The sequence below is a fragment of the Schistocerca gregaria genome, chromosome X (assembly GCF_023897955.1).
Source record: "Schistocerca gregaria isolate iqSchGreg1 chromosome X, iqSchGreg1.2, whole genome shotgun sequence".
NCBI lineage: Eukaryota > Metazoa > Arthropoda > Insecta > Orthoptera > Acrididae > Schistocerca > Schistocerca gregaria.
In genome coordinates this window covers 271,921,716-271,947,230 of record NC_064931.1, presented here as the reverse complement: position 1 = coordinate 271,947,230, position 25,515 = coordinate 271,921,716, and the positions used below count along the sequence as shown (strand labels likewise).

Genomic DNA, 25,515 nt, shown 5'->3' with positions numbered 1-25,515 from the left:
GTTGAAAGTTTACAGTCAGTTACTGCCGTCAACAAAAAAATGGTGAAATGCTTCTGGATGGGAAGTGGCTTATGGTGAAACCGACGTATTAGTTATGGTCATGCTAATTATTAGGTAACTTTTCTATGCGTGACTGAGTATAAGATACATGTACACTCAAAAGATGCTACATTTATATGAGTTGGTGGAGACGACGAAGTCAGAAACTAGAGAGTTATCTCTTAGGTGGTTTGGCCTTGTTCAAATGGTTCAAATGGCTCTGAGCACTATGGGACTTAACATCTGAGGTCATCAGTCCCCTAGAACTTAGAACTACTTAAACCTAACTAACCAAAGGACATCACACACATCCATGCCCGAGGCAGGATTGGAACCTGCGACCGTAGCGGTCGCGCGGTTCCAGACTGTAGCGCCTAGAACCGCTCGGCCACCCCGGACGGCCTTGGCTTTGTTGTTTGGGCTTTTTGTGATGCATTAGTGCATTTTTAACGACAACTTATAGTTTTAAATTCCTGCATCCGTATCCATTTGTGAAAAGGTGTCCTGTATCGTAAAACTTATAATGTTATGTCTATTATGCTATTATTGTCTTCGGTTACTTTGCTTTGTTTCTGAATTTTGATAGCTTATTCGTACACTTTAGTGTGGTTTGTTCTTGCCATGTAATACAGATGTGTTTGGTGTGTACTGAATCCTTCAAAGGGATTTGTCTTCTAGTTTTTTAATTAAGTATCTATTCGTCTTTATAAAGTAAATTACTTTAGTCAAATACTCTGTAGTCCTCATATTATTGAAACCACCGAGGGTCGCGAAAAGGACATTTTTAATTCATAAATGCATAGTTTGAGAATTTATGTAGTTTAGAAAATAGAAGCTATGTATTGGTACAATTGTAATTGTGATGGCGGGTCGCCAGTCATACTGTTCTAGGTGAGTCAGTAACAGCATTATTTGCGAAAGAAAAGTTCATCCCGATATTTGCCTTAAATACGCTAGGGAAACAACGCCAATCCTACATCTGGATAGACTGACGAACATTCGAAATCAGCTCGTCTCTTATGCAAGTCCACTGTTGTGACCACTTTGTCACTTCGCGCTGTTGAAACCCGTGCCTATGAAGTCTTTACCCTCCGGAAGTCAGTAGCTTCAGTATACACAATAAGGCATAGAAACAAAGGAATTAATGACATTAGTTGCCAGAGGGCATTGATTTAAATCAATGGGGGAAGTTGAAAATTTGTTTTTGACCGGGATTAGAGCCCAGGTTTCCCGCTTACTAGGTAGATAGACCGACAACTGTGTCCGTATTGCGCAGTGGTCAGCGCATCTGCCTAGTAAGCAGGGGACCTGGGTTAGAATCCCAGTTCGGCACAAATATTCAACTTTCCCCATTGATTTAACTGAATGCCCACTGGTTCCTAATGTTAGTAATTCCTGTGTGTCTTGATTCATAGTAGCTGCTGGATCAAAATGGCGTCCATTTTTCGGACATGTCCGAAAGAAGAGAAACCACATGTACAGTGAGGTATAGTTTATACCTTTTGGTACAGTAATTTCACGTTATGATGACAATATTATACACTTAGATATCGTTAAAGGAAGATTAGTGTTGAACGTCCTGTCAGCGACGAGGTCATCAGAAACAGTGTACAAGGTCGGGTTGGGAAAGGGTGGGAAAGGCAATCAGCCATGACATTTTTTAATGGAAGCATCCTGCATTTGACCTAAAATGATTTCGGGGAAACACGGAACACCTAAATGTGAATGACCGACCGCGGGTTTTAACATTTGTCCTGCAAAAATCGAAACCAGTGTGTTAAACATTCCGCTACTTCGCTCACTTTAGATGTTGTTGTGGACGTGAAGCACCTATAAATACCTGTAGAAATTATCAGTAGTGAAGGTTTATAAGAAGCTCATACAAAACACGATATACAAACCAGATATCAGGGTGAAGAAAACTAAATTGCGATTTGTTCTTAACCAACCCTCCCTTTGTAATACGATTTGACATTGCAATTGTCTTACTGAACACAGCAGCCTTCTCTCCTTTTACGATTTTAGCCTTTCATTGCTGTAGCACTGCGTTATGGCGAAACAAGCACTGATGGATGAATCTCAAATCATCAGTATGAAGCATAATGGTAGGCAGTGATCAACGTTCTTAGACTCATTTAATATTGTCTCTACTATTCCCATACCATTTTCACAGAAAGCCGAAGCACTATTATCACTGCTCACCGCAAGGTAAGATACAACCTGGTGGCAATGCGGGCACGTGACATGATAAAGGAAGTATGATAAGCAGAGCAGAGGCGAGTGGGCAATCAGTCTGGTGGCGAATGCGGAAATCGACTGACATTAATGACTTTGACCAAGGGTAAAGTGTTTTAGTCCTGGGCTTGGGAGCGGGCATTTAGGAAACGGTGCGGCTGGTTAGCTGTTCGTGTGCTGCTGTGGCGAGCACATATGAAAAGTTGTTGAAGAATGGAGAAAGCACAGGTAAGTGACAAGCTGTTGAACGTCCATGTCTCATCACTGAACATGGACGTCGGAGGTTTGCGCGCTCAATAAAGCGGTACTTGAGATTATCTGTGGCAGCTCTGACAACAGAGTACAATGATGGTGCAGACACAATTGTTCGGGGTTACACGGTTCAGCGAACAGTTTTCTACCTGCGGTTGTACAGTAGACAGCAACAGTGTGGTGCAAAGTTCAACCAGGGACATCGTCCGTTACCTGATAGTAGCTGACTCGACTTGAGACTGCACCGAGGGTGCAATTTGAGACGTCAAACGTAACATAATACAGTTCTTTAAAATATCGTTGTTAATTTGGCCATCAAGTTGTGCCATATGTCGCTCTTCCACATATTTTCTAACTTCTCTTGTTCATATGTGATACGAAACTTGTCAATATTGATTTGTGGTTTCACATGTGGACTGATAAATTGATTTTCGTATCATCTCACATAAGACATGGTACATAGTGACACTTTGTATGTACCTGAACCTGACTCCATAGTCTAAACTAGCGAATAGCGCTGCAAATAAACGATAAATTTTAGAGCCTGCAGAGGACGAGGTTTTCTTTCACGACCGTAAATTGAGAATGCTGTGGGCACAGGATCATCGAGATTGGATCATGGATCATTGTAAATATAGCTCCTCATTGGACGAACCACATTCCTTGCTACACCAGGTTAATGATTGTGTCTGCATACACCGTCATCTAGACTGACGGCTGTTTGAAATAAGCGGGACCGTTGGGCTACCAGAGACACTAATGTAGGATTCCTTGGGACATATGACAATAACTGAAAGCACCATGACAGCTATGGATTATGTGAGCATTACTACGAAGTACCATCATCTCTTCATGCTCGATGTATTGCCTGACGACGCTGACATCTTTCATCAGGTTATCTGTTCACGTCGTGGACTCAGAATCATGTTACAGTGGTTTGAGGAGCATGACAGTGAACTCTCGTTGATGTATCGACCACCAAATTAGTGTGCTCTGAATACGATGAGCCACATCTGTGACGCTATTTGGCGCCAGCTCCGCGCCCACACACCAGCGACCACTTATTTATGGGCATTGCATAGCATGTGCGTAATTTGTTGTGCCATATACATCAGGTAAGCTAACAAAGGCATCTCTAATTCATGACACAGCAATATTGCTTCTGTAGTGCGTTTCAAAAGTGGACCAACATGCCACTAAGCCGGTGGTCATGATGTTTTGGCTCATCAGTGTACGTTTAATACGTAGATTTCATAAATATGATCTTGGCAAGATCTCTAACCGAGAGGCATTCATACAATGAACACATTTGTTGTGATATGAAGGGCAGTAAAACTGTGTAGCAGTCAGCAATTGATCTTTTAGTTTCAATCGAAGCACACCGGAGAAAAGAATGGTCACACACTGGAAACAAAACGCTAATGCCATGTAATGTCGCTTCTGCCACAGATAATGGCCTTACCTTAACAATTAAGAGAGTCTGTAAGTTGCTTTAGGTATGCTACATAACGTTGAAGTGAATAATTGATGAGTAATCCCTATAGAGCCAAAACATTACTGAGATACAGACTGCTACGTTTCCCCCGCTGTTCCCAATAGTAGCGGCCGCTTTCTATGGGATTAAGATTAGGGTGATTTTTCGGGTTACTCCAGGTACTGTTGGGTACTCGAGCTTTCGACAAACCAGAAATGTATGTATGCAGTCATACGAACGCGGCTGTTGTCATCTTGGGAAATATGAGCGTCCCGGGTTCGATTCCCGGCGGGGTCAGAGATTTTCTCTGCCTTGTGATGACTGGGTGTTGTGTGATGTCCTTAGGTTAGTTAGGTTTAAGTAGTTCTAAGTTCTAGGGGACTGATGATCATAGATGTTAAGTCCCATAGTGCTCAGAGCCAATTGAACCAAATAGGAGCGTTCAAAGCGTAACCATCATGAAAATACCCGACGTAAAAAATGGAAACAACTGGTCACCAAGAGGGTTAAAATAAAATTACTCGTTAATGTTTCCGTTAACCTGAGTGAGTGGGTCAAAGTCGCTGTACGAAAATCAGCTCCATAACATCACAGGATCACCTGCAACCCTAGTTACACCATCCGCATATCGCGTGTTACGCGCCTCATTTGGACGTCGGTGACTTCGGCACCTTGCAACGTTTACAAAGAGACAAAAACGTGTCCTACTCGCTTTCGTTCATCAGCAGTCCAGGTTTCTGTGTTGGTTGCCGCTGTCAGGAACGGCGTTTTGCGAGCTATTCGACTCCAAATACCCACTGATGCAGTTTTCGTCGCAGTTTTCACTTAGAATTTTGTTTACATAGACCTGTGTTCAGTCACAGTAGTAATTTCTGTTGGGCTTGAAATCGAATGACACTGACAAGGCGTGACGCTTAGCTCCGGTCCCTGTGGCTTAGTATTTTTTACGACCACTGATCTTGTTATATGGTTGCTAGAGATACATCATTGCTTGTACCCACGTCTGACAGTCACTGCTGATGTACCACCAAATCGGCCGACTTCACTCACGGTGCGCCATGAGCACAACAAAACATGATAGCTTTTTCGGCCATTCTGTCACGGCTCTACATCGACTCATCTTATCGCACTGATACCGCGTAAACGACTGGCACATCACACAACTTCCCACTTCACTGTCAGCGTTGGAGGCCATAATGTACCAGAATTAGGGGGATCTTTGATCAATAGTAGCTTACGATACTAAGCCTGTATGACGAAATCTGTGATCCCCTTTCTTTTTTAGCTACGTTTTACCTAAAACTGCAAGTCTGAAGTACTAGAAGTGAGCCAACGATTCGGTATATTTTATGGAAATATTTGTTTAAATTTCACACTTTTCCAAGTTTCTCTATAATTTGGAAGATTAGTTTTATATTATTGTAAAATAAATTAATTATCCTCTGAATTCTGTTTGTTTTATTTGACCACAAATGGCATGTGTTTCGCACTTTACGATAGCTTGGTTGCGAAACTTCACAGAAATTTATTACCTATTATATCAGGACAATGACGATTTTTCGAAAGAAAACTCAATTTTTCAGACGAGACAATCATATAAAAGCAAATATTAAATATTATTTTCGCGCTGTGGCATACACATAATACATTTATAAATTATGAACAATAACATAAAATCATTTTAATTTTTAAAATTTTTATTTGTAACTGTTCTGTCATGTATGCAGAAAACTACGTACAACAGTTAATTTGACCAATTACTTGTGTTGGAACGATTTGGAACTTAATGCTGTAATAAACTGGGGCGCCAAAGAAACTAGTACAGGCATGAGTATCCAAACACAGAGATATGTAAACAGGCAGAATACAGCGTTGCGGTCGGAAACTCCTATATAAAACAAAAAGTGTCTGGCGCAGTTGTTAGATCGGTTAATGTTGCTGCAATGGCAGCTTATCACGATTTCAGTGAGTTTGAACGTGGTGTTACAGTCTGCGCACGAACGATGTGACACGGCATCTCCGAGGTAGCGATGAAGTGGTAATCTTCCTGTACGACCATTTCACGAGTTTACCGTGAATATCGGGAATCCGGTAAAACATCAAAATGGTTCAAATGGCTCTGAGCACTATGGGACTTAACATCTGAAGTTCAGTCCCCTAGAACGTAGAACTACTTAAACCTAACTAACCTAAGGACAGCACACACATCCATGCCCGAGGCAGGATTCGAAGCTGCGATCGTAGCAGTCGCGCGGTTCCGGACTGAAACTACTAGAACCGCTCGGCCACCGCGACTCGCGTAAAACATCATATCTCCGGCAACGCTGCGGTTGGAAAAGGATCCTGATAGAACTTGAGCAACTACGACTGAAGAGAATCGTTCAACGTCATAGAAGTGCAGCCCTTCCGCAAATTTCTGCAGATTTCAATGCTGGACCAACAACAAGTATCAGCGTGAGAACCATTCAACGAAAAATCATCGACATGGGCTTTCGGAGCCGAAGGCCTACTCGTGTACCCTTGATGATCGCACGACACAAAGCTTTACGCCTCGCCTGGACCCGTCAACACCGATGTTGGTCCGTTGATGACGGGAAACATATTGCCTGGTCGGACGAGTATCGTTTCAAATTGTATCGAGCAAATGGACATGTACGGGGATAGAGACAACCTCATAAATTTATGAGCCCTGAATGTCAGCAGGGGACTGTTCAAGCCGGTGGATGCTCTGTAATGGTGTGGTGCGTGTGCAGTCGCAGTGATATAAGACCCCTGATATGTCTAGATACGACTCTAACAGGTGACATGTACGTAAGCATCGTGTCTGATCACCTGCATCCAATTATGTCCATTACGCACTCTGACGGACGTGGGCAATTTCAGCAGGACAATGCAACACTCCACACGTCCAGAATTGCTACCGAGTGGCTCCAGGAATACCCTTCTGGCTTTAAATACTTCTACTGGCCGCCAAACTCCCCAGACATTAACATCATTGATCGTGTCTGGGATGCCTTGCAACCTGCTGTTCAGAAGAGACCTCCACCCCAAGAAGATGTTCTTAGTCACCAACATGTTCATTACATACGATAAGTATCAAATTTTTTACTCATTAGATTGCCAATTTTTGAACTGTCCAATCTTTTTTTTTACATTTCTGTTCGGTGCACTATATGACTACGCAATAAATAGCTGTATGACTAACTGAAAGAACGCTATTAAATAACATCAGATTTTATAGCAACGACTTTTAAACGAATATAGGAAGCAGCATTGTCAGAAGGCTCAGATGACTGCTCAGTACTAACTACACACCATCAACAGTGCTCAAAAGTGAACAGTGCTCTCTGGCCAACTTAAAAGTTTCAGCGCATATACCTTTTGAAGAACAATAGATGCTGAAAAACGACTTTTATTGTTAGGAAAATAAGGTAGGGGCTCGCGAAAGTAAATGCTATGAAACAGTCTGAAAGGTAAGGAAATACTATTTTCAACACTAACCTACGTTTTTTTAATGGGCATCCCGTATTATTTCTTGTGTTGTTGTTGTGGTCTTCAGTCCTGAGACTGGTTTGATGCAGCTCTCCATGCTACTCTATCCTGTGCAAGCTTCTTCATCTCCCAGTACCTACTGCAACCTACATCCTTCTGAATCTGCTTAGTGTACTCATCTCTCGGTCTCCCTCTACGATTTTTACCCTCCACACTGCCCTCCAATGCTAAATTTGTGATCCCTTGATGCCTCAAAACATGTCCTACCAACCGATCCCTTCTTCTAGTCAAGTTGTACCACAAACTTCTCTTCTCCCCAATCCTATTCAATACCTCCTCATTAGTTACGTGATCTATCCACCTTATCTTCAGTATTCTTCTGTAGCACCACATTTCGAAAGCTTCTATTCTCTTCTTGTCCAAACTAGTTATCGTCCATGTTTCACTTCCATACATGGCTACACTCCAAACAAATATTTTCAGAAATGACTTCCTGACACTTAAATCTATATTCGATGTTAACAAATTTCTCTTCTTCAGAAACGCTTTCCTTGCCATTGCCAGTCTACATTTTATATCCTCTCTACTTCGACCATCATCAGTTATTTTACTTCCTAAATAGCAAAACTCCTTTACTACTTTAAGTGTCTCATTTCCTAATCTAATTCCCTCAGCATCACCCGATTTAATTTGACTACATTCCATTATCCTCGTTTTGCTTTTGTTGATGTTCATCTTATATCCTCCTTTCAAGACACTGTCCATTCCGTTCAACTGCTCTTCCAAGTCCTTTGCCGTCTCTGACAGAATTACAATGTCATCGGCGAACCTCAAAGTTTTTACTTCGTCTCCATGAATTTTAATACCTACTCCAAATTTTTCTTTTGTTTCCTTTACTGCTTGCTCAATATACAGATTGAATAACATCGGGGAGAGGCTACAACCCTGTCTCACTCCTTTCCCAACCACTGCTTCCCTTTCATGCCCCTCGACTCTTATGACTGCCATCTGGTTTCTGTACAAATTGTAAATAGCCTTTCGCTCCCTGTATTTTACCCCTGCCACCTTTAGAATTTGAAAAAGAGTATTCCAGTCAACATTGTCAAAAGCTTTCTCTAAGTCTACAAATGCTAGAAACGTAGGTTTCCCTTTTCTTAATCTTTCTTCTAAGATAAGTCGTAAGGTCAGTATTGCCTCACGTGTTCCAACATTTCGACGGAATCCAAACTGATCCTCCCCGAGGTCCGCATCTACCAGTTTTTCCATTCGTCTGTAAAGAATTCGCGTTAGTATTTTGCAGCTGTGACTTATTAAACTTATTGTTCGGTAATTTTCACATCTGTCAGCACCTGCTTTCTTTGGGATTGGAATTATTATATTCTTCTTGAAGTCTGAGGGTATTTCGCCTGTCTCATACATCTTGCTCACCAGCTGGTAGAGTATTGTCATGACTGGCTCTCCCAAGGCCGTCAGTAGTTCTAATGGAATGTTGTCTACTCCGGGGGCCTTGTTTCGACTCAGGTCTTTCAGTGCTCTGTCAAACTCTTCACGCAGTATCGTATCACCCATTTCGTCTTCATCTACATCCTCTTCCATTTCCATAATATTGTCCTCAAGTACATCACCCTTGTATAAACCTTCTATATACTCCTTCCACCTTTCTGCCTTCCCTTCTTTGCTTAGAACTGGGTTGCCATCTGAGCTCTTGATATTCATACACGTGGTTCTCTTCTCTCCAAAGGTCTCTTTAATTTTCCTGTAGGCAGTATCTATCTTACCCCTAGTGAGATAAGCCTCTACATCCTTACATTTGTCCTCTAGCCATCCCTGTTTAGCCATTTTGCACTTCCTGTCGATCTCATTTTTGAGACGTTTGTATTCCTTTTTGCCTGCTTCATTTACTGCATTTTTATATTTTCTCCTTTCATCAATTAAATTCAATATTTCTTCTGTTACCCAAGGATTTCTAGCAGCCCTCGTCTTTTTACCTACTTTATCCTCTGCTGCCTTCACTACTTCATCCCTCAGAGCTACCCATTCTTCTTCTACTGTATTTCTTTCCCCTATTCCTGTCAATTGTTCCCTTATGCTCTCCCTGAAACTCTGTACAACCTCTGGTTCTTTCAGTTTATCCAGGTCCCATCTCCTTAATTTCCCACATTTTTGCAGTTTCTTCAGTTTTAATCTACAGGTCATAACCAATAGATAGTGGTCAGAGTCCACATCTGCCCCTGGAAATGTCTTACAACTTAAAACCTGGTTCCTAAATCTCTGTCTTACCATTATATAATCTATCTGATACCATTTAGTATCTCCAGGGTTCTTCCACGTATACAACCTTCTTTCATGATTCTTAAACCAAGTGTTACCTATGACTAAGTTGTGCTCTGTACAAAATTCTACTAGGCGGCTTCCTCTTTCATTTCTTAGCCCCAATCCATATTCACCTACTATGTTTCCTTCTCTCCCTTTTCCTATTTCTTAAGCAATCAATAACACGAAAAACGACAAAAAGAATGGCGTTGCTTCTCTCCCAGTACGTCAATTGCATACCGAGAAATTGCGAAGCGAAGTTTGAAATAAACGAAACAAGGTACTATTGCACATTCCCGAGATTCAATCGTGAACACCACGTTGCCAGTAATCGCAATGTGCTTGATGTACTACGATGGCAGAAACGCTGTACTTATTGCTATTTACACTATTATTAAGTTGACTGGAAACAATACAAATGTCCAGATACACACAATCAGAAACAAGGAAAGGGTTCACGTGTTCCTGCTTTATTGAACTTTACTACACTACTAGAATAGACATAACTATAACAAAATACCGAATACCACTGGCCAGGGTAAATATAATTATTGGCTGACTAACGTTGTAACAGAAGGGTAAATTCTAGCTGTACATAGTTGTACATCAATTACATAGTGGTACATGACACGTACAGGACTTGTCACTGAACATCTTTAACGACTACTTTACAACAGAACCACGTGGAAAAACTATTACATAAGCGTACAGCAGTACCTCGGAAAGAAACGTAAGTCTTCGTATATATATATATATATATATATATATATATATATATATATATATATATATATTCTGTGAGCTTATGTCTCTCGCCATGAAAGTGTTCTTTTGCGTTTTAATAAGGTAATTGTTTATTTCTGATTTTTGGGTTCATGTATCTTCCGCTGGTACACGCATATGCTCATTGATCTAATATGTAAACATATTTATTTTCGGTATTACATTTGACTGAAGTGAAGTGTGTAGTTTCACCCTGTTTACTTCTTGGTGGCAGGTTTATAATTAATTTTCTTGATCTTTTGAACTTGTTAATGCAACTGCTAAATTTTAAGGAAAGAAGGACGGTCAGATCTTAACTTCCTGATGATTAAAATTTTATTATATCTACATCTACATACATACTCCGCAATCCACCATACGGTGCGTGGCGGAGGGTACCTCGTACCACAACTACCATCTTCTCTCCGTGTTCCACTCCCAAACAGAAAGAGGGATAAATGACTGCCTGTATGCCTCTGTACGAGCCCTAATCTCTCTTATCTTATCTTTGTCGTCTTTCCGTGAAATGTAAGTTGGCGCCAATAAAACTGTACTACAGTCAGCCTCAAATGCTGGTTCTCTAAATTTCCTCAGTAGCGATTCACGGAAACAACGCCTCCTTTCCTCTAGAGACTCCCACCCGAGTTCCTGAAGCATTTTCGTAACACTCACGTGATGATCAAACCTACAAGTAACAAATCTAGCAGCCCGCCTCTGAATTGCTTCTATGTCCTCCCTGAATTCGATCTGATAGGGATCCCACACGCTCGAGCAGTACTCAAGAATAGGTCGTATTAGTGTTTTGTAAGCGGTCTCCTTTACAGATGAGCCACATCTTCCCAAAATTCTACCAATGAACCGAAGACGACTATCCGCCTTCCCCACAACTGCCATTACATGCTTGTCCCACTTCATATCACTCTGCAGTTTTACGCCCAAATATTTAATCGACGTGACTGTGTCAAGCGCTACACTATTAATGGAATATTCAAACGTTACAGGATTCTTTTTCCTATTCATGTGCATTAATATACATTTATCTATATTTAGAGTTAGCTGCCATTCTTCACACGAATCTCATATCCTGTCCAAGTCATCTTGTATCCTCCTACAGCTACTCAACGACGACACTTTCCCGTACACCACAGCATCATCAGCAAACAGCCGCACATTGCTATCCACCCTGTCCAAAAGATCATTTATGTAGATAGAAAACAACAGCGGACCTACCACACCTCCCTGGAGCACTCCAGATGATACCCTCACCTCCGATGAACACTCACCATCGAGGACAACATACTGGGTTCTATTACTTAAGAAGTCTTCGAGCCGCTCACATACTTGGGAACCAATCCCATATGCTCGTACCTTAGTTAGGAGTCTGCAGTGGGGCACCGAGTCATACTCTTTCCGGAAGTCAAGGAATATGGCACCTGTCTGATCCCTTCATCCGTGGTTCGCAAAATATCATGTGAATAAAGGGCAAGTTGCGTTTCGCAGGAGCGATGCTTTCTAAAGCCGTGCTGTTGCGTGGACAGCAACTTATCTGTCTGAAGGAAATTCATTATATTCGAAATGAGAATATGTTCGAGTATACTGCAACAAACCGATGTTGCTGATATTGGTCTATAATTTTGAGGATCCATCCTTCTACCCTTCTTGTATACAGGCGTCACCTGCGCTTTTTTCCAATCGCTGGGGACTTTACGTTGGGCAAGAGATTCGCGATAAATGCAAGCTAAGTAAGGAGCCAATGCAGTAGAGTACTCTCTTTGAAACCGAATTGGAATCCCATCAGGACCTGGCGATTTATTTATTTTCAACACATTAAGCTGCTTCACAACCCCAGGGATGTCTATCACTATGTCCTCCATACGGGAATATGTACGAGACTCAAACGGCGGTATGTTTTTACGATCCTCCTGAGTGGAAGATTTCTCAAATGCTAAATTTAAAATTTCAGCTTTCGTTTTGCTGTCTTCCGTTGCCAGGCCAGACTGATCAGTGAGTGACTGGATGGAAGCCTTCGACCCGCTTACCGATTTTACGTAAGACCAGAATTTCCTTGGGTTTTCAGCAAGATCTGTTGCTAAGGTATGACATTGGTAGAGGTTGAATGCTTCGCGCATCGCTCTTTTTACAGCAGCACGAATCTCTACTAACTTTTGACTGTCCTCATTCTCCGGATCTTTCTTGCACCGCGAGTGCAACTGCCTTTGCTCCCTGGGCATTCTCCGAATTGCCCTGTTAAACGAAGGTGGTTCTTTTCCGTCCGTAACCCACTTTTTCGGCACATACTTGTCCAATGCGTTATTTACAATGTGTTTAAAATTTGCCCATAATTCTTCCACGTCCATCGTACCGGAAGTAAATGAAGTCGATTCATTTACTAGGTGGGATGCTAACAACTGCTTATCTTTTCTTTCTAGTAAGAATACTCTCCTAGCCTTCTTGACCAACCTATTAACTTTCGTAACCATAGTCGTAACGACAACATCATGATCACTAATCCCTGTCTCAACACTGACACCGTCGATGAGGTCTGGTCTCTTCGTGGCTACCAGATCTAAAATATTTCCATTAACGCGTTGGCTGTCGATTTAGCTGCTCAAGACAGTTTTCGGATAATGTGTTCAAAAGTAATTCACACGACGGCTTGTCTGTATCACCTGTACTGAATCAATAGACATCCCAGTCTACACTAGGTAGGTTGAAGTCGCCTCCGACTTATATAGCATGATCCGGGTACTTCTGCGATACAGAATGTAGACTCCCTTTGAATGATTCTAGAACTGTCACGGTGAAACCTGGTGGCCGGTAATAACACCCCAAAATTAACTTTATTTCCCCTAGCTCTGTTAAACGTGTCCAGGTAACTTCAAAATCACACTCTACTAAGATCTCAGTAGACACAATATTTTTGTCAACTGCAATGAAGACACCACCTCCTACGGTGTCTAATCTGTCTTTCCGATACACGTTCCAACCCTCACTAAATATTTCAGAACTATCTCAGGGTTCAGCCAGGTCTCCGTCCCGAGAATAATTTGCGCGCCATACGCTTCCTGGGGGGCAATAAATTCAGGAACTTTATTCCGCACACTCTGAAAATTTACTGCTAATATCTTTATAGCTGAAGTGTCTTTACACTGAGCACGTCCTGATTTCCCTGCCTGCACGCCGACTGGTGAGTGTTCACCAGGACACCTCGCACCACTGTCTAGCCTTTAAAAAAAAAAAAAAAAACCATGTGCACGCCACATAATCGGAGCACATCCTCCCTTGTGAGGGGGTGAGGAAGGAAATCAACTGTATCCTTTTGAAAACGAATAACAGTCGCATTTCTCTTACAATGTCTGCAGAAACCACGGGATATCTAAATGTGGATGCCCAGACGGTGATCTGAACTGTCATCCTTCCGAATACGAGTTGAGCCTCTTAAGCACTCCAGCACGTATATCAGTGGGATGGTTTATGAACGCTTTGTCAGTCGATGACCAATGCCGCTCTGAGGATTTTCAGAACTGTTACATGTTTTTAAGGTCTCTAGTAGTACAACTGGTTTGAGAAATTTTCGGTAGTTTAAAGTTCTTTCCTTTCACAGTTCGTTGACAGAATGTAACATTGCGTCCTTCGATGTACCTCTTTGTAACATCCCCACTGCGGAATGAAAAACCCTAACTTATAACGTACTAGACCGCTGGGACTGTCTGTTACGGTAAGCGGTAGATGTACAGGCGTGCGTGCCAGGTCCTCGTAGTGACGTACCTGCAGGGTGGCAGCGAAGTCAGCCTCCGCGCTTGATCGACCTGTAATCTTACCTGCCCTTCCCTGCAGTTCAGCCACTCATATATTATTCAGCACCCTGTGGATTCTGGACTTAGCAAATACGTAGAACGAAAGGTTTGGAGAGTAATGTGGATGCTACTAAATAGTGTAACGCAGCTCTGATAGAATCAATTATATTCTAGAGACACGTTGTCCGCAAAACCTTTTGGTACAATTTATTACAAAAAAAATCGTAATTTACACGCCAGAATCCAGCAAGATAGTAATCAGACGGATATTCTCCTCTAAGGGAGCTTAAGACCACTGCCGGGTACCAACTGTCTTTAGTTGCTGTCTCAATCAGGCAAATCCCAATTGTGATCATAATTATGAAATTTACTCAGCTGCCACGCGCCTCTTTAATGTACAAGGCCAAGATCTTGTATTACCGGATGTCACGGACCTCAGACTTTACTTACACTTGATACCTCACATAAAAATAAACATGATCATAAGCAATTGATCATTATAATACTGGCAGAAAACAAAAACAGAATTGCAACAGCCGGAGCGAGCACAGCATCTCACTTACCGTTTTCAATGACTGTCATGTTGTTGCACACAATAAGCTTTGCTCAGTTACCTATCTACGTTTGTGCCTCAGTAATTGCCACATATTAAGGTAAACATTACATTAATTCGCAGACACAGTAACTTCACCATCTACGCTAACGTTACTTTGTCGCGGTCTTATTCATATGTAGCCAAAAAGCAAAGCTCAGTTTGTAATATTGCGGGAGCGCAACTGCCGGCCATTCGTACTGCTCCCCTGTTGAACAGCTAGTTCTCAACAATGGCATATTGTGGGCCTTCCTCCCCCACGAAACCACTTGTGACATCAGCCACCGTCTTTTCCATTAAAACAGACACATTTTACCTTATATTTTCTCTGTTGCTTTCTGCGCATGTACACTTTTTATTTACACGCTTCTGCCAATTTTACTCTGTCCCTCTGCTCTAATTTAAGTTTATTCAGACGAACAAATTTTTTACCTTTCGGCAGCCTCTGGTCGGAACATTCCACCTTCTCCATACCCAAGGAGTGTCCGCCTACGGATACTGCGTCAGTGCATGCATCATGCTCTGTGTCCTTCCACCTTCACGTTCTTGCAAGTCACCTTGCCGGTCTACCACGCCCGACTGAGCTCTTACCGTAACCCTTCGACATGCTACCCTCGCTCTGCTAATCGGTGTTTGCTTAATTAAGAAGGCTATAACTTTAGTTTCATTGCCCGTACAACAACTGAGTTTCTTTCGGGAGCCACCTCATATTCTTAGCTATCGAATCAAGTTCTTAAATCTATTGCTTATCTGAAGCATGGTCATTCGTGCCCAGCACATTGCCACATTTCATCCCGTCTCCACTGTTTGTGTAAAATAAGCTTGCCTTTTTCAGAAACAATATACATAGATATGTTACCTCAGTAGTGCAAACTATGCAGGCGGGGTGAAACGTGGCAATGTGCTGAGCAAGAATGACCATGCTTCAGATAAGCAATAGATTTAAGAACTTCATTCGATAGCTAAGAATACGAGGTGGTTTTCGAAAGAAAGTCAGTTGTACGGGCAATGAAACTAAAGATAGCCTTTTTAATTAAGTGAGAGGCGATATTTTCACCCAATTTCAATGTTTCACTTCTTTGTTTTCCATTTGGTACATTTTCTGTCTTCCTTTTCGATGATTAAGCCTTATACCAGTGACTTTCATTTCTCCTCCCAACACACGAATTACCATACCACTTAATAATATTGTCACTTTAATACTAGCCGCCCATAACTTTCTTATTAGATACTATACACATAGTGATTTTGCACTGTGACTAGTATCATTTTACGACTCCAGTTTCCAGTTACTGTGTTTTGTTGCTTATTACACCAACTGTGAACTTACAAAACCTACTGACTTGAGGCCTCAGCATCATTCATGACACGTCTTACAATTCTTTTTCTGTTTACTTTATTTGTTACTTTATGTTATATAACACTCCTTTATTCACAACCTTCACACTGGGATATTACTTTTGTATGGCTACCAGAACCGCTCTGTCAGCTACTGTAGTGTGATATTACATTTTTTAATTACTTTAATATACGTAATATTTTTACAAGGCTTTTCTCATGTTTCTCCGGCGCTCATGGCTGCTCAGTCTATTCCACACATCGTGCAGGACTCTGCTTTCACATCTTACAAATGCATCATAACATCTTGCTCCCTTAACTACTCCTACAGAAAAATTTCAACGTAGTGCTTCTTTAATAGTTAGTACTTTCTATGTGCTCTGGTCATTATTCCTCATCTTTGCTCACTATTTCCAATTCGACTCATATTGAAGCAGTGCTTTGCGTATAGTACTAGACTCCGTCTTCCTTAAATCTAAAAATTAAACCTTTTCTTTAAAACGCCTGTCACCAAACGTAAGTTCTGTTATTTTGCACTTCCACAACCACGTCGCTCCACTCGGACACTTGTCCTCCCTTCTTTTACACTCCTGTTGACAATCTTTGAAAGACAAATGGCTATTAGAAGAGACTGAAGCAGAGAAAGGAAGAATTGCTTCAGACTGCTGAGGTGGGCACAGTCGCAAACTATGAAATCTCTCCAAGACGGAGAGACTCCCTACGTTTAATTATCACTCTCTCCACTAACGTACCTCTTCAATTCTATTACATTCCTTAATCCAAAAACTCGTTTGGAAACAGGATACACTAGCAGAGGGCGTCATGTTTCCATGTATAGGAGGAGTTAGCATATTTCATCAAAATATAGGACGTATTAGAGATAAAGTTAGTGAACTGCTTATACATGTTGACTCTGAAATTATTGGTATGTCGGAGCACCACTTAATTAATTTGGCAGTTCAGAGGCCAGAGGCTTCCTTTACCAGGATACAGATTAGCTGGCTGTTTATCAAGGGGTTCCTTGCGGGATGGAGGAGTGGCTTTGTACGTAAAAAACAGTATTCCATTTGAGTCCATAGACGTGTCACGGCACTGCACTGAACAGATATTTGAATGTTGTGCAGGGGCAGTTGAGTTTAGTAAAACTAAACTTGTAATTGTTGTTGTTTATAGGTACCCTAACTCTGACTTCAGAGCATTTCTGCTCAAGCTAGAGAGGGTTCTTGCTTCACTTTGTAGGAAATACCAGAAATTAGTTATTTGTGGTGACTTTAATATAAATTTTGTTTATGATGGTACAAGAAAAAGGATATTTGTTGATCTCTTAAATTCATAAGACCTGTTGCAGACTGTGTGTCTTCCAACTGGGGTGCAGGGGAACATGACCACACCCATAGACAATATTTTTATTCCTTCTTCATTACTAGATGCTCATTTTGTTAGTAAAAGGGTGAATGGCCTTTCAGAACATCATGCACAAATTTTAACACTAAAGGGCTTTTGTACTCAACCAAATGTCACATGTTATTACAAACTATGTAGAAAAGTTAATACAACAGCAATAGAGAGATTTTTAAACCTTGTCAAGGAACAAGAGTGGCAGGATGTTTATAGTGCTAATAACAGAGATGATAAATATAGTACTTTCGTTAACACATTTCTCATGCTCTTTGAGAGTTGCTTTCCATTAGAACATTCTAAACGGGGTACTAGCAGTAATAGGCAGCCCGGGTGGCTGAGTAGTAACATAAGGATATCATGTAGAACAAAGCGGCAATTGTATCAAAATGTTACAAGTAGCAACAATCAAGCTGCAGTAGCCGATTACAAAGAGTATTGTAAGGTGCTTAGAAACGTCATTATAAAGGCAAAGAGTGTGTGGTATGCAAATAGTATAGCAAATTGAGAGGATAAAATTAAAACCATATTGTTAGTTGTGAAGGAAGTGTCCGGTCAGCAGCACATGGTCGACGATATAAACTAAGTTCGTAGTAAAAATATTTCTGTTACTGATAAATCAGATATATGTACAGTATTTAACAATAATTTTCTGAGCATTGCTGGTGAATTAAACAAACATTTAGTTTCTACAGGGAATCATATAACTTTCTTGCCGAATGCCTTTCCGATATTGATGTCTGAAATACACCTCTGTGATACAGACAAGGGTGAGATTGAGTCAATAATTAAATCACCGAAGACTAAGGACTCTCATGGTTATGATGGAGTGGCTAGCAGAATATTAAAGTACTGTGCTGCACATGTTAACCCTGTATTTAGCCGTATTTGTAAATCTTCCGTAAGGAATGGTCAATTTCCTGAACGATTAAACTACTCAGTAGTAAAGCCTCCTTATAAAAAGTGGCAAAGGGATATTGTAGAAAATTTTAGACCTATTTCTGTGTGTGTAAGGCTAATTGATAATTTTATTATCACACGACTTGCTATGAAATGTACAGTTCGGCTTTAGAAGTCATTTGACAACTGAAAATGCTTTATACTGTTTTCTCTGTGAGATAGTGGATGGGTTAAACAAAAGGTTTCGAACGCTAGGCATATTTTTTAATTTAACTAAAGCGTTTTATTGTGTTGGTCAAAATATTGCTGCAGAATTTGGATCATTAGGTAATACGGGGAGCAGCTCATAGTTGGTTCAACTCTTGCTTTAGCAACAGACAGCAAAAGGTTATTATTCACAATGCTGAGAATGGCTGTTATGTGGGGTCTGAGTCGGGTATAATCAAGTGTTGTGCGCGCCAGGAATCGGGGTTGGTGCCATTATTGGTCCTTATTTATAAAATTGATATGCCCTCTACTACTACAGGTAACTCTAAAACATTTCTGTTTGCTGATGACAGTGGATGGGTAGTAAAGGGTTTTGTGTGCAACATTGGCTCGGTTTCAAATAGTGCAGTTCATAACCTAAGTTCATGGCTTGTAGAAAATAAACTAACGCTAAATCACAGTGAGACTAAGTTTTTACAGATTCTAGCACACAATTCAACAAAACTTGACGTTTTAATTTCACAGAATTGGCATATTACTAGTAAAATTGAAAAGTTCAAATTTCTAGGTGTTCAGATACATAGTAAACTGTCGTGGAAAGGCCACGTTCAGGATCTTGTTCAAAGATTTATGCTACCATTTTGAATATTCGAACAGTACCTGAAGTAAATGATCGTTCGACACGAAAATTAATCTACTTTATTTATTTTCATTCGCTTAGGTCGTATGGTATTTCATTTTGAAGTAACTCTTCCCATTCTAAAAGGATATTTTTGGCTCAGAAACGGGCGGTTCTGGAAATAAGTGGCGTAAGTTCACGAACCTCTCGTCGACCCCTGTATACGAGTCTCGGTATTTTGACATTGGCCTCTCAGTATATGGAGGGTTTCACAAATATCGAAAAATATGTGTAGGACCGCATGCTGCTATGCGTAACACATGATTACCGTTGTTAATTTCGTTCTCCTCGGTGTACTGTGAACATAAAACAAAATTACTTGTTAACCATTGAAAGAGATACCGACGAACCTTACGATAATGAAATATCGTTCACCCTTAAATACAACGCATGACACACCAAAGAGCTGATGTGTATCTGCCAGCGTAGAAAGATAAGAGAAAGAACAAATCCGGTCGTACTGTATGTGAAATTGTATCATAACTTGTGAATCACACGTTGCCGGCCGTAACGGAGTGTAGAGTGTAGAGATTGTATGTCCTGTAAGCGGAAAGTTGTCAACGGCTGAAGTAAAACCACGGCGTGCATGACGTGTTACAACACCTCTGCGCTGCTCAGTACCATGGCAAGTTTCAAAAACGAGGAAAACGCCGACATCCACCTCACCTACGGGCCTGCAGATGGAAGAGCTGACGTTGCAAGGTAACTGTATGGCGCGAGGTTTCCTGCCCGGCGCCTTCCATCCGCAAAAACGTTTTGCTCTGTGGACAGGCGCTTGAGAGAGTATATGTAGCACCTCCAGGATTTAGTGGTCGTGGCCAACCGTCGACGTACAGTGCGGATGACGAAGAAAAAGTGTTACAAACTGTTGCGGAGGTCCGAACAATAAGCACCAGGTCTCTTGTCACTGCGGTCGGAATGTCACAATATACTGTTATGTGAGTACTCCACAGAAACCATTACCATCCCTTCCACATGCAGAGGGTACAGGCATTATTGTCGGACGACTGCGGGAGGAGGCTGGACTTCTGCAATTTTATCCTATGGCGTCAGATCCACAACCAGCAGTTTTCACGAACAATGCTGTTCGCCGACGAAGCCTGTTTCACGAAGGAGGGTATAGTGAATTTGCATAATTGGCACGAGTGGACGGAAGAAAACCCCTACAGCACAGTGATACGAGTGTTACAACAACGATGCGGTGTCAATATCTGGTGAGGTGTTTTTGATCACCATCTCATAGGGCCACATGTGCTACCACAAAGGTTTACAGGAGAGCGGTATCTGCGTTTCCTGGATGCTATATTACCGGAATTGTTGGAAGACGTTTGTTTGGCCTCTCGTATGAACCTATTGTACATGCATGATGGTGCCCCCGCTCACTTCAGCGGCACAGTGCGACGCCATTTGGACAATGTCTTCCTTCGAAATTGATCGGTCGTGGAGGCTCTGTAGCATGGTCAGCAAGATCGCCAGACCTGAATCCACTGGATTTCTTTTTGTGGGGCCCTCTGAAATCTGTTATTTATGAAGGAGAGATTGTTGATATCGACATCCTTCAATTCAGAATGCAACATGCCTGTGATATTACGCAAAAAGGGGTACAGACATGTTGGATCATGTTCAGCAATCCTTCCTGCGAAGAGTCAACTTTGCGACACACATCGTGCCCGTCATTTCGAACAGTACTTATAACCGCTACTGCAGCTTCTGATCATGTGTTTCGATGTTAGTTTCGATTTGTACAGCTATAATGTATTCATTTGTATTAACTGCCAGATACCTGTGTAGCTGTAGTTTGTGTTCTGCATCTGTGTACTCGTTTCTTAAAACTAAGTCTGGGACACAAAAACCTAATTACATAACATGCTTGTACAGTAGTGCAGCCCCTCCTTACGTTCCTTTCCCTATGCCAACTAGCCACTGTACATAATATAGGCCAGCATAACCGGTACGAGATGGATGTGGGCGCTGTCATTACTCGTAGTGTCACACAGACCGTCGCTTGCCGTTGCATGCCTCACCTTCTCGTGAGCTGCTAGACTACCTACAACACTGGCGTGATGAGCCATGTTGCCGATCTGTCCCCTTGGCCAATGTCGGCGCACAGCCCAAAAGCCCACTTCATATTTATAGATTTTTAGCATTCAATTGCATTTTATTTATTGACATAGGAACATGCGGAAAACGAATTTATTTTGTAGCTCAGTGTGTGACAATTTGCACTACACATTTTCCCTTATTTATCTCTATCCCTGTATATTCCTTGCTGTCATTTCGTGTTAGCAATATTAGCTTATTCTCAAGAATAAGCGGCTTTCACTCAGGTTATACGCGGCAGAAATCAAACCTGCATTTGGATCGGATTCCCTTACCTCTTGTGCAGAAAGGTGTGCAGTTTTTATATCCTCAGATACTCGCCTAATTACGGCCGCATGCTTCGATCCTCTCATCGTGAATTCCCAAAAACCATCCTAGTTCCCTTTATCTTAAGCTCTGTGGAACGCGAGACCAATAGGCCAATAGTGATTGACGAACTTCTGTAGAAGTTGCATGGAGTAAAATTTTTATCGTCCATGGATGTGACTTGTAGATACCGGAATATAAGGTTAGCACAAGATACTAGGAAATACATAGCGTTCCTGCATAAAGGAAATTGTTATCAATTGTGTGTCTTGCCATTTGGTCTTAACATTTCAGTGTGTGTCTTTGTAAGAGCCATGTACCAGGTGCTGGGACCGGAGCTAATGGAGCAGCTTACTGTGTATATTTACGATACATTAAAGCCACAGAGATGGGGGATCAGCATTGTGCATTATTAGAAAAAGTACTGGTGGCCATGCAGCAAAAGATTATGCAATTAAAGTTTAGTAAGACAGATTTGCCGATTGAAAAGATTGAATATCTTATGCATATCATTGATCAAACAGGAACACAACCTGAGGGTGGAAAACTTAGGGCCATCGAGGAGTTTCCTTGGCCAAAGAAAAAGGAAGATTTGAGGCATTCTGGACAATGCATCTGCAATAATGTTATTCCGTCCTTTAATGCATCTAATTTCCCTATCAAACTGCTGTAGCTACATCTCCCAACATCGCAGTCTAGTATGACGCAAACGACATCTCTTCATAAAGCTTAACGACCGATGGTCTGTAAGCACTATTGCGTGATGACCCAACAAATAACCCTCAAACTTCTGAGGGCCATACAGCATAGCCAGGGCATCCTGTTCTGCAACACAATAGTTCCTTTCAGCGGCCGTAAGCGTTTTGCTAGTGAATGCTATGGTTTGATGTCGGGGTTCTCCCTCCTTTTCTCCCTCCTGAAATATTGCTACCCCAGTGCCATAGCCACAAGCACCCGAAGACATGTAGAAACGTCTACTGAAATCTGGATTCTAGAGGATTTTTCTACTTAATAATTGCGTCTTCAGTTCCTGAAAAGCCACCTCAAATTCCTCTGAGCAATTCCAGGGATATTCTTTTTCTAAAACTGGTTCAATACTAGGTTATTAAATGCTTGTGATGACACAAAACGCAAATAGAACCCCAGTGCATAAATAGCCTCCAAATCTTCCTTATTCTTCGGCCGGGGAAACTCCTCGATGGCCCTAAGTTTTCTGCCCTCGGGTAGCATTCCTGTTTGATCAGTGATATGTCCCAGAAATTAAATCTTTTCCTTTGGCAAATCTGTCTTACTAAACTTAAGTATCATACACTTTTTAAGCATGGCCACCAGTACTTTTTCCAATAATGCACAATGCTGCTCCCACGTCTCTGTGGCTATTAATATATCGTAGATATACATAGAAAGCTGGTCCATTAGCTGAGGTTCCAACACCTGGCACATGACTCTTACAAAGACACACACAGAAATGTTAACAGCAAATGGCAAGACGCAAAAGTGATAAAAGTTTCCTTTTGCAGGAACGCTGTGTATTTCCTAGTACGTTGTGCTAACCTTATATTCCAAATCCAAAGGTCACATCCATGGACGATAAAAATTTTAGTCCATGGAACTTCTGCAAAAGTTCGTCTATCACAATTGGCCTATTGGTCTCGCGTTCCACAATTGTATTGAATACCCTCACAACCAAGACAATTCGCATCCTTCCATTCTTCTTGGGTACTACAAACAACGGATTGATATATTCATTGCTTCCTCTTTCAATGACCCCCCCCCCCCTGAAAACATGCAGTCTACCTCTTCTTGTACTGCTTTTCTCTGTGCTAACGGAATTACCTAAGTCTTGAGTGAATAAACCTCATCAGGCTTAATAGTTAAACTACACTCGAAATTCTGTACTTCACCTGGTACACCAGAAAGACTCCCCAAATGCCGTTTTACAATTTCACTCACTTCCCTTTTCTGTTGTTGAGACAAACTTCCCAACTCTGACATCCTCTCTTGTACTTTCTCCTGAATAGTCTCCACTACATTCTTACCTCGACTCAAGCTATGTACCTTCACTAATTTCGCCTCTGCTGCAACGCCTCCCTTTCCTTCGTACTGTGCCTCCTCATGACTATTACATACCTCATTTTCTTAACAAAGGGGACCACAAGTTTTCTACCCCCTACTAGGCATCTCAACTCACAGTCTTAAGAATTTAGCTCACCTTTAAATGCATTCAGAAAATCCACACTCACCAATAACCTTACGTTCAACCTGGGAATGAGAAGAAAGGAATGTTCTACCATTACTCCTCCTAACTGTACTGGCACCACTACTTCCTGTCGAATAACCTTTGACAACCTTCCAGTAGTATCAAATATTTTCACTGGGGTGACTGGCCACACTGCCCATTCTCTTGCAAACTCGCAAAGTACTCTTCCGAAATTCCGAAAATTTCCGATCCACTGTCCACTAACACATGATTTATCACTCAACCAACCTGCACTTCGACAATACTCTCACTATATGCAACCATGGGAATGGCTTCCTCCTGTGCTTACAAATTGGGAATTATCTATCGGTGGCCAAATGCTGGAACAGCTCTAACATTTCCAGGCTGAAATTTACATACCGGCCCCCCGAAGAACCTTCAAGCAAACCTGTCATGTAGCGACAGTTCGCACATACGCTCAACTTCTGCCCATTCAGTGCGAGATTCGAGGAGATCAACTTCTCTGTCGTTTAACCTTAAAGGTTGTTCGTGTTGCTTATCTCCATCAAACATGAACTCAAAACCAATGTGGCTCTCTAGCTCACCGAGGTTGGCATCCTCCTCTAATGGTTCGCCTAGTGCAACATTAGGATAATTATCCATGCTGCCAAATTCCATGTTTACTGTTAGATGCCATATTCCCACACTCTTTGACTAAACGAGATTTTGCTATTTTTATTGCCCTCAGGTCTGGGTGTTGTCTCTTCAAACAATCGAGCTATTCCGTAAGTTCGCCTGCCTCCTGCACTTATCGTGGTGTTTTCATGAACTCCCAGATACTCGTGGCACTGCCGTTTTCCTGTCACCTGTCACGTTCTTCCCCTTGCGTGGGACCGACTACTACTGGTCTTCTCTCTCTCTCTCTCTCTCTCTCTCTCTCTCTCTCTCCTTCTACATTCTCTGCGCGCACATCTGCTGCCACCTACGTCCAGCCAGCACCAGCTGTCTCTCTCCACTCCAGCGCACTTTGCCTGACGTCAGGGCTATCTCTTAACGGCCTCCCTGCTTCTTCCTTTCACTTTCTTCTCCCACCTACTCTGACGTGAACACCTGTTGCTATACGGATGCTTCATCTGAGCTGCCACCAGCCGGACCATCTCCGAGACACTGTTTAGTTTAAACGCTCTCCTCTCTCTTCCCTAAGTCTGTCTCTCGCATTCTGGGCACGAATGCCTCTCCTAACAAATCTTACCAGCTGTACGTCTTCTCACATCAAAGGCCACTGCCGCTGATTACCGTCACGCAAATATAAACGCTTGAGTCTGTCTAAGAAACTCACATATTTTTCATAGCTGTCCCGTGGTGCTGCTACCAGTTCCTTCCTAATATAAAAAGGCAACAGTCGCTCTATCCTAACGGTAAACACCTCGA

At 41.8% G+C, this 25,515-nt stretch overlaps 1 non-coding gene across 1 annotated transcript; it reads left to right on the top strand.

The window, feature by feature from the left end:
- Positions 1 to 1,300: 1,300 nt before the first annotated feature.
- Positions 1,301 to 1,373, top strand: Trnat-agu (transfer RNA threonine (anticodon AGU)). Its single transcript has one exon. It is a non-coding gene; the product is annotated as a tRNA-Thr (tRNA).
- Positions 1,374 to 25,515: the final 24,142 nt, after the last annotated feature.